Below are 15,878 nucleotides of genomic sequence, written 5' to 3' on the forward strand. Positions count from 1 at the left end.
CAACTGGCAGAGAACCCATTTGGCTCTCGGATCCACGGACTGAGAGCTCTCTTGGGAGGAAATGCCAAGTGAAAACCCCTGGGGCTTTCTATTGTAACACAATAATACAGTCGTGCATCACTTAGTGACATGGATACATTCTGAGAAATGCGTCATTAGGCAATTTCGTTGTTGTGCTAACATCACAGAGGGTATTTACACAAACCTAGATGCTATAGCCTACTACACACCTAGGGTAAATGGTACTAATCTTACGGGACCACCATTGTATATGTGGTTGTTGACCAAAACGTCATTATTTGATACATGGCTGTAAACCAAAAGCAACTGAGGGCATTGAAGAGACAAAGGCCATCATTTAAACTTGAGAAACAAAAGGATGACAATACTTTTATCAGTCAGAGTTAATGCAGAGAAAGAGAGAGATTGAGATTATAAGGAATTGGCTTTCATGATTATGGGGGTTAGTTAAGCAAGACCAAAACCCCTAAATTAAGCCATCAAGAATGGAAGACCAACGGCTGCTGCTGCTGTCTACAGGAAACGTTTCTTCTTTTTCTCATCCTCCTCCTCCCCTTCCTCCTCCTTTTTCTTCTTTTTCTCTCTCATTCTGTCTTTCTCTCTGTCTCTCTCCCTCCCCTCAGCCTTTTAAGATCTTCCGACTAACTGAATTTAGTCCCACCTAGATTATCCAGGATAATCTCTTTAACATAAAGTCATCTCATGATGGACTGAAAGCTCCCTTCAGAGCAACATCTAGTTTAGTATCTCATTAAATAACTGGAGGATGTAGCCTAGACACACTTTAAAAAAACCACAATACTTGTCCTATTCCCGTTTAACATGACTGTTCACTGTCCTTAGAATCAACATAGCCCCTGGCACCTAGGATGCACTATTATGATGAAATCCATTTTTCCCCTATACCAAGTTGTAGGAACCATCAGAATCAGCTCATTTTTACTTGGAGGTGCTTTCAACACATCTTCATAGTTTTCTTTGGGGCCAGTCAACAATCTTCCTCTACACCATAAAGTATTCTGCAGAAATCCTGATCCTCTTGACATCACAGAACATCAAGTTTGTGCAATACATTGTTAACAGTATGCTGATTAGACTCGATGAGCAGGAATTAGCAAGCACTTAAATGCAATAGTAAAATACACATGAGCAGGAAGGTGAGACAAAATCTCATGGAGACCCAGGGTCCCACCACCTTGACGAAGTTTCTGGGAGTACAATGGTTTGGAGCATGAAGAATATCCCTTCCAAGATTAAAAACAAGTTGTTGTGCCCTTGTAATGCCTATTTTTACAAAAGGGCACAAAGCTTCATGGGCCATTTTAATTTTTAAGGCAACATACACCACAATTAAAAGTGCTGTTCTGACGTATTTACTGTCTTAAGGCACCAGTTTTGAGTAGGAATCAGAGCAAGAGAAGGCTCTCTAGCGAGCAGCGCTAGCTTCTCTGCCACTTTGTTCTTATGACCTTGTTGTTAGTGCTGTCGAGTCAATTCTGACTCCTAGAGACCCTGTGTACGGCAGACCAGAATCCTGCTTGATCTTTTTGTGCCATTCTCTCACCTTCCGTTACTATATCAGATAATGCTCCTCTGCTTTTCATAAGGTTTTCATTGCCAATATTTTTTGAAGTGGGCGGCCAGCCCTTCTTCTTAGTCTGTCTTAGTCTAGAAGCTCCCCTGAAACCTGTCCGTCATGGGTGACCCTGCTGGTATTTGACATACTGGTGGCACAGCATCAGCATCACAGCAACATGCAGCCACCACAGTATGACAACCGACCTACAGGGCGGTGTGGTTCCCTGAAGGGGAAAGGAACCCAGGCCATAGCAGTGAGTGAGCTGAATCTTAACCACTTAGACCACCAGGGCTGGCTCCTCATGAGCTGGGCAGAACCAATTATACTTTTAAAGTATCTATGGCACATGAGGATGTTTTATGGATGTTCTGGCAAACTCTAATAAGAGAAACACAGCACAGACCTCTAGGGCTTTGGAGAAAAGCCTTATCATGTTCTTCAGATAATTGTTTGGATTTTGAAAAACAGCTCCTGTCTTGAACCGAGTCCTAGTAGAGATGAATATGTAACCATGACACATGAAAGAACCATGCAACCTGAGATGTCCCTCATGGACTACATATAATCTGATCTATCAAGTCTTAACATTGGGCATGGACAGCAGCCATCCTTCTCATCAGTTGGAAACAGGATGTAAGAGATTGGGCCTGAGCAGGTCGTGAAGTCACAAGTAATTTGTGTGAGTAGGTGACTCAGATGTATTTGACTCTTTGTAGAGAAAAAACACACTACTGTTTTCACTTACATTACACACAGTGCTCTCTGAATACTACAACTCACATACTTCTGACACCAGGTTAAGGGCTTAGTCCCACAAGGTGGCCCCTTGGTTCTGATTAGAATGCCAATCACAAGTCCAGGCTGTTACCCATGCCTCGGACTGGCAGGCTGTATTTCAGAGGTTCCCATGATCCTTTCTTTTGTTTCAAGTAATTTGTGAGAGCAGCTCATAGAACTCAGGGAAACAGTTTACTCGCTAGATTACCAGTTTATTATGAAAGGATATAACTCAGGAACAGCCAGATGGAAGAGATACATATGCCCCTATGGCTCTTCTACAGGAAATTACGAGTTTTAGGAGCTATGTGCCAGGAAGGGTAGAGAAAGACCAAATATATATTTCTTGCAAATCACCATATCACCTTCTTCTTGTGCTGCATGGCTTCTTATCCCTCGATGCACACCTTGGCTTCATGAGGCTGTTCTTTATGACAGTTGACTGAGAGGAAAAAAACTGGGGCTTGTTTTACAGATGGTTCTGCACGTTATGATGGATACGACTGAAAGTTGAAAAACTAAATTTATTGATCTCTAAATCTTCTAAGAGAACAAGATTTTAATTTTATTGATTTTCTCTATTGTTTTTCTGTTTTTATTTCATTAATTTTTACTCTGATCCTTATGACTTCCTCACTTCTGCTTGCTATGAGTTAAGTTGACTCTTCTTTCTCTAGTTTCCTATGATGGAGGCTGAGGTCCAATGTGCATTGCAAGGAGAAAGACTTGATACAGGCTCAACACCAGGTTGACAAAAGGGAAGCCATATTGTAAAAAACAAACCATACTGTAACTTTGAATGACCTCTGACTAACTAACCCAGTTGGATATGCACCCTCCAGGTGATCTTCCTGCTGTAGGTTTTATGACCCCTGCTTGTATGTGTATCTCCCAGCAGTGATAAGATGATAACTTTGTTCTTTTGAGTTCCTTAGGAAGGTGATGACCCCCCAGATAGAGAGTCTATGCTGATAGTCATCATCAAATGACAACTCAAAGATCTGGTGTGATGACTCCCACTCTGTAACACCAGAGGGTCAACATTCCTAAGCCCCTCCCCTATAACCCACTGGCCTATATAACTGCTTCAAGATTCTGTGCCCTCCTTAAGATGGTTCTTTAGGACACTAGTCTCCCCATCTTCTGATTTCCTAGCCTATCACTTAATAATTTTATTAAGTGGTATTTTATTTTATTAAGTGAATTTTATTTTATTATGCCCTTTTTCTGCCACCATCTTGCCTCTTGACTATTGGCTTTTGTCTTGAGGTGAGCAGATCACATGCATTGTGCGGTATGAGAAACTTGGTGACTCTGGTGGGATTTTAAGTCCAGCTCATGGCCAGTCAACCTCAGATGAGTGACCTGTCAGGTAAGTCCCTAGAAGAGTCTGAGGCTCCCTTTGTCTAGAGGATATGCTCTTCCTGCTGTCGCATGCGGATGCCAACTGCTTCCTAATGCTCCCTATGGATGGCAGAGAAAAACCTACTTCTAGTGCCTTGACAGGCTCACATCTGGAGTAGGGTAAGTCACCTCAGGAGTGCACCACTGACAACTTCCTTCCTCTCCATCTGGGATCCCCCTCTTTGAGGGGAGAGATCATCTGGTTAAGAGGGTGACGTACCAGAGTGGAAAGAGGTATAGGACTTCACCTGGAATCTGGAAACTGGTTCACTGCTGTCGGGGTTTTCTGTGTCTGTAAAGAGCTCCAGCATCAGACGTCATTTGGGTGAGCGACCTTGTGAAAACCTGCCTGTGCCTAAAATTCTCTAATATCTTGTCAGGATAGTGAGTTAGAGGCCCCACTGGTGAGATTTGGTTGCTGGGTTAAGGTCTCAAGGCTAGGATAGTGGGATCAATATAAAAGGATTACAGTTTCTGGGGCACCCAAAAGGATGGTGTAGAGTCCTGAGCTCTGAGTTAGAGTCCCAGAGTGTTGGATTTTGGTGTCTGTTTGTACTTACGTCTGACTGTTTTATTTGTTAAAATTGGCTGTTTGAGGACTGAGTTTGTCACTGATCGTAAGAAGCTCTCTCTAAGAATTACCTTGTTTGTTTAACCACCTTGGGAAAAGCCCTATAAAATGGGGATAACTGTAAACAGCTGGCAAGATAACGCAAGATAATTTAGAATTACAGTGGCCAATTTTGGGCTCTTTTTCAGCCTCAAAACCAGGGAACAAGAAAAAATCTTTAATCTCTAAAGAGTCAAGGGCTCCACCTTTCCACCAAAAACTTCCAGAGGCCGTAAATGTTTACATAGAACAGCAGAATCTTACCAAGCTTGTTTTGTGTCCTGAGGGCTTGGCTTGATAATTGTCAAGTTGGGGGGGGGGGGACTCCTAAAATACAGTTGGAGAAAAATGTGGTGGCACCCCATTTTTCAGTAAGATATAGTCAGACAGAAATGCAGCTTGTACTCTTGTTTGTGGCTATGGGTCCTATCAAACTGCTGTCAGCCTGAGGGGAATTACATTGGCCATTAGAAGAAAGCCTTGGCTGGGCCTTCATTAGAAGGGTCTTGATTTCAAGGATGCCCCAAATTTTCGCAATCTGGTTCTAGCTGCAGCATAAATATACTTTTGATAGGCACGCCTAAATTCTGAAACAATGGGAAATGCTATCCCCACATGTAGCCCTTTAGGCTGCGTTTTCCCAAATTAAATGAATTTTAGCTACGAGTATGTAGTATGAGCTACTGAGGACTCATTGGTCTATTGATCTTCTCCCACAGATAGTTACCATTCTTGCTTGCCTCTGTTTTTTTTGTGTGTGTCTTTTGTCGTAAAAAGGAAAAACCTTAGAGCAAGATGCAGGCATCTTCATAAGCCTGTTATCTGGACAGGCCCGCCTATGGAGTATGCGCATAAGGTGGAAGCTGTCACTAAGGGACATCTTGGAAACCAAAAGTGGCTGCAGTATTGGTGGGCATGAGTAGGGCAGTTAAGAGCCATTAGATTGCTTGCTACCTCAAGAAGACACCCATGATAGAAAAAGTTGGTCACAGAACTGGGTAGATGACAACAGGTCCCTCATCAACCTCAAAAAAATGTCCAAGCAGGGGCTGGCTCAGTGGAATAGTGGTTAAGTTCACAGGCTCTGCCTCAGCAGCCCGGGGTTCATAGGTTTGGATCCCGGAGGGTGCAGACCTAGCACCTCTCGTCAAGCCACACTGTAGTGGCATCCCACATTAAATGGAGCAAGATTGGCACAGATGTTAGCTCAGCAACAGTCTTTGTCAGGCAAAAAGAGAAGACAGCAATAGATGTTAGCTCAAGGCCAATCTTCCTCACCAAAAAATAAGGAAAGAAAGAAAGAAAGAAAGAAAAAGAAAGAAGATGTCCATGCAATGATGAGGTACTCTTTGAAGGACACACAATCCTCAACTCCACAGCACCTCCCCTCTAGATATTAGTCTGGCTTTGATAGACCAAAAGTGCAGCTAAAGCTGTTAACACGCATAAGATGAGAGTTTTTTCTTTTGTCTTCTTCTATGTCTTGAGAGTTTGGCTTTATGACCTCTTGGTCATGAGGGATCCCAGTCCGTTGGGGGCCTTTGTTGTCTCAACCTTCGTTGCTTGTCAGTGCACTACCACCTGTGCAGCAGAAGCCTTTGCTTTCTTGGATAATTTTTGGGAGTGAACCTTCTGGATCTTACAAGGGCTGCTTCTTTTGCACTCTCTTTTGGGGATGCTTTTGGGTCTATAGTTAAGACACAAATGCTTATTGGTTTGAGTCACTATTAAGATCCTATTTGTCAAAGGTCAGAGGACAGATCCTTAAATGGGAAAAACTTCTAAATTGAAAAAATGTAGCTGAAAGGGGACTCAACCTCTTTCTAGTTCTTTGGGGAACTGGAAACAACCATCCTTATCTTGCAAATTCCTGCAGGGCCAGAGGTAGGGCTCTAGAAGGCGACTCAAAGTTTGCCTGTCCGTTTCCCATCCCAAAGCCTCCCCTGTTCCTCTCAAAATTCTTTTAGATATTGGGACATTAAAAACTGATAAGGTGGGGCTGGCCTGGTCACATAGTGGTTAGGTTTGTCACCTCGCCTCGGTGGCCTGGGTTTTGCCTCTTTGAATCCCTGGGGAAAAGCTACACACTGCTTATCAAGCCATGCTGTGGTCAGGCGTCCCGCATAAAAAATAGAGTAAGATGGGCACAGACGTTAGCTCAGGGCCAATCTTCCTTCAGCAAAAATAGGAGGATTGGCGGCACATGTTAGCCCATGGATAATCTTCCTCAAAAAAAAAAAAAAAAAACCTGATAGGGCAAATATTCCCCAGAAATGCCATCTTGGAGAAAATTTAAGTAGTTTCTCTGTGCCTTTGTTATGTAGTTGGACAGGCAGATCAACCTATAATGTCGTTTCAATTACAACCCAATTTCTGAGAAATCACGAGCAATTGTCCTTAAAAACTCCTTACAAGACTGGAAATACAGCCTTAGGGAAGCAGTTCAGGTTACCCCCATTTCTCTTATCTCAAAGAGCTTGCAAACCCTCCAGGGAATATGTAGCACATAACTAAATCCTAGGACTGAGGAGAGAAAAAAGGAAAAAGGAAAGAAAAATAGCCATAAGAGCACCCTCACCAAAAATCTAGCATCTTGAGTGTCTTCTCCACAAATGTTAGTAAAAAGGCTTAAGACAAAATTTGGATTCGTGACTAGGGATCTTTGTAATACTGTACCTGACTCATGGCAGTAATTTTAAAACAATAGCTGTGTATGTGTGTCTATATGTATGTTATATGCTGATATTCTACCTCTGGATGGTATAATTTCTAAAGAGCTCTATTCAATTGGCTTAAAGTAAGTACTTATATAAGTTATTTCTAAATGTAATAGAAACTAACTCAAATGTCTTACAAGTTAATACAATACAAGTTAGTCTTTGGTCACTGAAAGCTTATTTTAAATTGTTGGTTTGATTAAAATGGACATGTCCTCAGAATTATCAGCATCAGCTATGATGGAGACATGCAGCCTTTATTCTATTTTTATTGGTCAAATAAGCTGACGTCATCTCTATTACAAACTGGTTAGCAAAAATGATAACTTAAAATGATGGCTAATTTTGCCTTATGTCTCATGGAGGTTTATAGCAATCTAAATAATTATTGGGAATGAGTAAACTAAATAGTTGGGAAAAAGACAAAAGTGTTGGGTGAAATTCTTACGTGTTATGGCATGTATATTCAAGATAACTTCCAAAATCTCTCTGATATCTTTAAACTTTAAAGTTTTGCTAGGTAAAATTAAATGATAAGAAATTCATTGAATATCTATCTGGGTCATTTTCATATAAGATAACATACCGAAACATTATCACTAAATATGCCTAAGTTTATGCACTTTGGGATTTTTACTACAGAGAAACTAAAAAATGTTTGGGTCTATTAGTAAACATGTCCTGTATCTTGCTAAAAGATTGGACTATAAAGTAAGATGTTTCTATAAACTATGAAAGATATTTATAAATTTGCCAAGCCACAGAATGGTAATAGAAAAGACAGTTCATAATTGCTTACTATTTAGTTCTCACTAAAAAGAAAGATGTGTAAACATTAAGAATTTTAATTAATATATGTGATTAAAGCTACTAAAAATTAATAAGGAAAAGGTCTTTGTATTCAAGGAAAGTAAGATGTGTATTTTCAGTAAAGAATGTACCAAGATTGGAAATATTTTCGTTTGTTTTGTTAAGAAAAACACATTTGTCCTAAAGGATTAGAAAGGAAAAAGAAAGGCATGGGACAAACTCTCCATGTAAAAAGAAAGTTCTAGATGGTTTATGGAAGAGGAACCCTAAGAAAAGTCAAGTTGGCTGAGATTGAAGTAAATCTAACGAGTAAATGAGTTTTAATGTCAAAAATAAGCTGGTGTAAACATTAAAATTTGGTTCTCTCTCTCTTAAAAGGATAATTTTCCTGGACTTGTAATCTGCTCTTGATAAAGAGGTTATAGAAGGTTTTTCTTTATTTTTCAGTAAGTTTACCTTAAAGACAGATTTATGTTTTGTTAAGATAATTTTCTATGTTCAAAAAGACTGAGATCTCTCTATTAAAGTTTTTTTCCCCACTGTTTTAACTGTTTCTTTTCCCTTGACTGTTTCGTTGCCACTCTGATTGAATGGATAACTGAGCATTGTTTCACAGTGAGTGTTGTTTCCTATTTGACCAAGTGTTTTAAAACATTTTAATATATTTAACAAGCGTCCCCCAAAATACAAATCCTAAATGAAGTCTTTTTCTTGACGGAAAAAGTTTTCCTTTGAAAATTTTCAGAGGACCCCTGGGGCTGCTCAAAGAAAGTTTTTTTCTTTTTCTAGAAATATGAAGTTAATAAACTCATTAGGCTTATTTGATATGTTAAATTACATGGGAGGCATTGTCACATAAGTGGTGACAAACCTTCTTAGTTGTTATTCTGTGGGTAAATGTTATTGATATAAAAAATTTTAAAAATTATGTAACATTCCAAAATTCTGCTCTGTCCTGGTTGTCAGCCATAATTCTCATTATTATCTTGAAGTGTTTTATGTCATAGAAATAGCCCAGCATCTTTGTCAATGGCCATTTTGAGTCTCTTGTTATTTGAAGACAGATGTTTTATTCTGATGTTTTTGCAAACGTTTCATCTTCAGAAAGATTCATGGAAAGGAATCCGTCACTTACTCTAGAATACAGGTTTCAATCAACTTTCACATCATTAAACTGAACTAGGTAAGAAATTACAAAACTCTAACGGAAAAACTGATGGCCTCATAATACTGCTAGCAGATTAAGATCAAGAATCAATTACACAGGAGTGAATGAACTGATGAAGACGATTATAATTTTTATGACTTTTCCTTTGAGGTTCTGCTGATTTTTTGGTGTTTTGTTTTTTCCACATTTACGGAAATCTTTTTCTCTTCTTTTAAGCTAACTATGACTTACAGCAATTTGGTAAAATTAGATCCTTTTAAGTAAAGTTGAAGCGTTTATTTATTTTTTCTCCATATATGATCCCTGCAGGATTTGGAAACTCTTGTTGAATGAGTATTGTTTTCAAGGCAATATAGCTATTTGCATAAGATCATAAGAATCTGTTCTCCTTATAACAGCACACAATCAAAAACATTGGTTGTATTACCAAGCCTTTGCCTGGAATGTCACATTTGAGAGAAATATTCAGACTCAAGTATGACAAGACAGCTTTTGAGGAATAAAGTTTGACTTTATGGAATAAAGCCACCTGGAAATGTTGGCCTGCTACCTTGCCTACAGGCTTCCCAGCAACGTTACCAGGTGATTAAAGAATGTCACTTCTCTGTCAGGTTCCTCGTAACTCAGAATATTTTGAGGGACCTCAAGAAGAGAAGAATCCACCCAAATCTGTAGGCATTAAAGGCCAAATCTGATGACAAGTGCTTGGCTTTGTTTTCCTGGCCTTGAGAGGCCTTTAAAGTTCAATCTGAGATTCCTTATAAAAAGTTCCAGAGAGTGAAGTCAGCTTCATGGCAGAGTGAGCTCTCCCCATAATCTCTCCCCTCTAAGATACAATGAAAAGGAGATTCATATTCAAACAGAGGGCATCCACACAACACAAAAGATGTTTCAGAGACCCATGCAGCCATACTTCAGAAGGTGGAGTTGCTGGAGACTCCCCTCCCTGAGAAACTGGCAAGAGGTAAGAGAAATCTTCTCTCCCTCCAGAAGTGCATTGACCTAGGGACTGCACACAGCCTCAAGAGGAAAGGGGGGAGGGAGCAGCCCTTCATGGGAACACAATCTCTCTCCAAGGTCCCTCACAGCCCAGGGGAAAACCCCCACACAGAGGTAGCTAGCTACAGCAGTGGTGTCTTTATCAAGCTAACACCCAAGGAGAGCAGGTAGCAAGGGAAGAGCAAGAAGCCCCTGTGGTAACTCAGAAGAAAGAAAGTGTCACTCCCCTCCCCCAACCAAGTGACCTAGATCAGTTGAAGTGAGCTGAGCCGCAGATCACAGCAGGCTTAGGATATGCAGCTGTTCAGTTCCACCCAGTGGTGGCAAGTGGAAGTGGTGATCAAATACTACCATAATGCAGAAGCACACATCTACTGCACAAGTCTGGCAATATGAAAAAATATACTAAATCTTCGGACCAGGAGGAAAATGACAAGTACTCAGAAATCGACTATGAAGGCACAGAAATCTATAATCTAAAGGAAAGGGAATTCAAAATAGCTATTATAAAAAAAACTCAATGAGTTACAAGAAAATGCAGATGGAAAGTTCAATGAACTTAGGAGCTACTTCACAAAAGAGATTGAAACTATAAAGAAGGACCAATGAGCAATATTGGAGATGAAAAACACAACAGAAGAGACAAAGAAAAATATGGATTCCCTAAACAATAGAATTGATATTGTGGAGGAAAAATTCAGCTATATGGAGGACAGACACATAGAAATGCTTTAGATGGAGGAGGAGAGAGAACTAAGACCAAAAGGAAATGAAGAAATTCTCTGAAAAATATCTGTCTCAATTAGGAAATGCAGCATAAGCATTATAGGTATTCAAGAGGGAGAAGGAGAATGGAGCAGAAAGCTTGTCAAAGAAATAATAGTGGAGAACTTCCCCAACCTAGGGAAGGAGCTGGAAATGCAAAGGAAAGAAGCAAATAGATCACCCAACTATATCAATGAAAAAGGCCTTCTCCAAGCCATATAGTAAAGAAGCTGGCAAAAGTCAGTGACAAAGGAAAAATACTAAGGGCAGCAAGGCAGAAGAAAATAACTTACAAAGGATCCCCTATCATGCTTTCAACGAATTTCTCAGTGGAAACATTATAGGCTAGCAGAGAGTAGAATGATATATTCAAATCTATGAAAGACAAAACATTTCTGCCAAGAATACACTATCCAGTGAAAGCATCCTTCAGACATGATGGAGAAATACAAGCTTTCCAAGATAAACAAAAGCCAAGGGAGTTCATTGCCTTAAGACCCCACCCACAAGAAATCCTCTAGAAGGGCCTGATCCTTGAAAAAACAAAGAAGAAAGGGGTTCCAAAACAATGAGTAAGGTGATAAATAGGTAGACAAAATCAGAAAATTGAAGCCATCCATCAGAACAGGTTAGAAAACACTGAAGTATAACATTAAAGATAAAGGGAAGGAAAATACCAGTAATAAATATAATCTTGTCATTGTAACCACAACCCACACCACAAGATTGAACAAGATGTGACAAAAACAACTCAAGAGGAAAAGAGAAAAGGGGTGGAATTGGCTGATTGTAAGAAAATAAGAGATTATCAGAAAATGGACTTTCTCATCTATGAGATTTTTCATACAAACCTCCTGGTCACCACTAAACAAATAAATAGAATAGAGACAGATATAATAAATAATGAGAAAACTAAGAAAACCAGCATAGAAAACTACCTAACTTAATTGGAAGTCCGAAATACATGGGACGAGAGACAAAGGAAGTCCAGGAGAACCAGAAAATGAGTGATAAAATGGCAGCATTAAGCCCTCATATATTAACAATCACTCTAAATGTAAATGGATTGAATCCTCCAATCAAAACACACAGAGTGTCAGGATGGATTAAAAAACAAGACCTAACAGTATGCTGCCTCCAGGAAACACATCTCAGCTCCAACAACAAACACAGGCTCAGAGTGAAGGGATGGAAGGTGATACTCCAAGCTAATGGCCAACAAAAGAAAGCAGGTATTGCCATACTTATATCAGGCAAAGTAGACTTCAAGATAAAACAGGTAAAGAGAGACAAAGAGGGCCAGCATATAATGATAAAAGGACACTCCACCAAGAAAACATAACACTTATAAATACATATACACACAACACAGGAGCACCAAAGTACGTAGACAACTATTAACAAACTTAAAAGGAGATATTAACAACAACACAATAATAGTAGGGGACCTCAACACTGCAATCATATCAATGGATAGATCATCCAGACAGAAAGTCAACAAGGAAAGAGTAGAATTAAATGAGATACTAGACTAGATGGACTTAATAAGCATATGGAGAACACTTCATCCAAAAATAGCAGAATACATATTCTTCTCAAGTGCTCATGCGACATTCTCAAGGATAGACTATCTGTTGGGAAACAAGGCAAGCCTCAACAAATTTCAGAAGATTGAAATAATAATAAGCATCTTTTCCAACCATAATGCTATGAAACTAGAAATTATTTACAAGAAAAAATCTGAGAAAGGGACAAAGATGTGGAGACTAGATAGCAGGCTACTGAACAAACAATGGATCATTGAAGAAATTAAAAGAAAAATTAAAAAATATCTGGATGCAAATGCAAATGCAAATGAAACGTACTATACCAACTCATATGGGATGCAGCAAAATCCATTCTGAGAGAAGTTCATCGCAATACAGGCTCACCTTAACAAACAAGAAAAGTTCCATAAAAGCAATCTCAAACTACACCTAACAGAGCTGGAAAGAGGAAAACAAACAAAGCGCAAAGTCAGAAGAAGGAAGGAAATAATAAAACTCAGAGCAGAAATATATGAAATTGAAACAAAAAGACAGTAGAAAGGATCAGTGAAACAAAGAGCTTGTTCTTTGAGAAGACAAACAAAATTAAAAAGCCTTAGCCAGATTCACAAAGAAAAGAAGAGAGAAAGCTCAAATAAATCGAATTAGAAATAAAAGAGGAGAAATTACAATGGATACCATAGAAATACAAAAGATTCTAATAGAATACTATGAAAAGTATACGCCAACAAATTGGACAATCTAAAATAAATGGATACATTCTTGGACTCTTACAACCTCTCGAAGCTGAATCAAGAATAGATAGGGGCTGGCCCTGTGGTCAAGTGGTTAAGTGCACACGCTGCGCTGTGGTGGCCAAGGGTTTCACTGGTTCAGATCCTGGGTGCGGGCATGGCACCGCTCACCAAGCCATGCTGAGGTGGCATCCCACATGCCACAACTAGAAGGACCCACAATTAAGAATATACAACCATGTACCAGGCAGCTTTGGGGAGAAAAAGGAAAAAAATTAAAATCTTTAAAAAAAGAAAAAAAAGAAATAGGTAATCTGAATAGACTAATCACAAGTAATGAGAAAGAAACAGTAATCAAAAACCTCTCTCCCAGAAAAGTCCAGGGCCAGACGGCTTCCCTGGAGAATTCTACCAAACATTCAGAGAAGATTTAATACCTATCCTTCTCAAACTATTCCAAAAAATTGAGGAAGACAGAACACTTCCTAAAACATTCTATGAGGCCAACATCACTTTCATGCCAAAGCCTGACAAAGATAACGCAAAAAAAGGAAAACTACAGGTCAATATTGCTGATGAACATAGATGCAAAAGTCCTTAACAAAATACTGGCAACCCCAATACAGTAATACATCAAAAAGATCATACACCATGATCAAGTGGGATTTATACCAGGGACACAGGGATGGTTCAACATCTGCAAACCATTCAATGTGATACAACACATTAACAAAATGTGGACTAAAACTCACATGATCATCTCAATAGACACAGAGAAATCATTTGACAAGATCCAACATCCATTTGTGATAAAAAACCTTAACAAAATGGGGATAGAAGGAGAGTATCTCAACATAATAAAGGCCATATGTGACAAACCCACAGCCAATATTGTACTCAATGGGGTAAAACTGAACACCATGCCCCTGAGAACAGGACCAAGACAAGGGTGCCCACTCTCACCACTCTTATTCACCATAGTAGTGGAGGTTTTGGCCAGAGCAATTAGGCAAGAAAAGGAATAAAAGGAATCCAAATAAGAAATGAAGAAGTGAAACTCTTGCTGTTTGCAGATAACATGATTTTATATATAGAAAATCCTAAAGAATCCATTGGAAAACTATTAGAAATAATCAGTAACTACAGTAAAGTTGCAGGGTACAAATCAACTCACAAAAATAAGTAGCATTTCTGTACTCTAATAATGAATGAACAGAAAGAGAACTCAAGAATACAATCCCATTTACCATAGCAACAAAAAGAATAAAATATCTGGGAATAAATTTAACCAGGGAAGTGAAAGCCCTATACAATGAAAACTGTAAGACATTACTGAAAGAAATCTATGATGACATAAAGAAGTGGAAAGATATTCAATGCACATGATTGGAAGAATAAACATAGTTAAAATGTCCGTACTACCTGAAGCAATCTACAGATTCAATGCAATCCCAATCAGAATCCCCATGACATTCTTCATGGAAACAGAGCAAAGAATCTTAAAATTCATGTGGGCAACAAAAGACCCTGCATAGCTAAAGCAATCCTGAGAAAAAAGAACAAAGCTGGAGGCAACACAATCCCTGACTTCAAAATGTGCTACAAAGCTATAGCAATCAAAACAGCATGGTACTGGTACAAAAACAGGCAGACAGATCAATGGAACAGAATTGAAAGCCCAGAAATAAAAACACACATCTATGGAAGCTAATCTTTGACAAAGGTGCTAAGAACATACGATGGAGAAAGGAAAGTCTCTTCAATAAATGGTGCTGGGAATGGCCGGCCTGGTGGCACAGTGGTTAACTTCACACGTTCTGCTGCCGCGGCCCAGGGTTCGCCAGTTTGGATCCTGGGTGCAGACCTAAGCACTGCTTGGCAAGCCATGCTGTGGTAGGTATGCCACGTATAAAGTGGAGGAAGATGGGCATGCATGTTAATTTAAGGCCAGTCTTCCTCACCAAAAAAGAGGAGGATTGGCAGCAGATGTTAGCTCAGGTCCAATCTCCCTCAAAAAAAAAAATGGTGTTGGGAAAACTGGACGGCCACACACAAAAGAACGATAGTAGCCCACTGTCTTTCAGCATACACAATAATAAACTCAAAATGTATCAAAGACTTGAAGGTAAGACCTGAAACCATAAACCTTCTAGAAGAAAATATGGATAGTACACTCTTTGACTTCGGTCTTAAAAGGATCTTTTCAAATACCATGTCTTCTCAGACAAGGGAAACAAAAGCAAAAATAAACAAGTGGGACTTCGTCAGACTAAAGAGCTTCTGCAAGGCAAAAGAAACCAGGATAAAAACAAAAAGACAGCCCACCAACTGGGAGAACATATTTGCAAATCATATATCTCACAAGGGGTTAATCTCAATAATACATAAAGAACTCACACAACTCAACAACAAAAAAACAAACAACCAGATCAAAAAATGGGCAGAGGATATGGACAGACATTTCTCCAAAGAAGATACACAGATGGCCAATAGGCACGTGAAAAGATGTTCAACATCACTAATCATCAGGGAAATGCAAGTAAAAACGACACTAAGATATTACCTAATACCCGTTAAAATGGCTACAATCACCAAACAAAAAATAACAAATGTTGGAGAGGCTGTGGAGCAAAGGGAACCCTCATACACTGCTGGTGGGAATTCAAACTGGTGCAACTACAACGGAAAAAAGTATGGAGAGTTCTCAAAAAAATTAACAGTAGAAATATCATATGACCCAGCTATCC

This window comes from Equus caballus, chromosome 22 (genome assembly GCF_041296265.1).
Source record: "Equus caballus isolate H_3958 breed thoroughbred chromosome 22, TB-T2T, whole genome shotgun sequence".
NCBI lineage: Eukaryota > Metazoa > Chordata > Mammalia > Perissodactyla > Equidae > Equus > Equus caballus.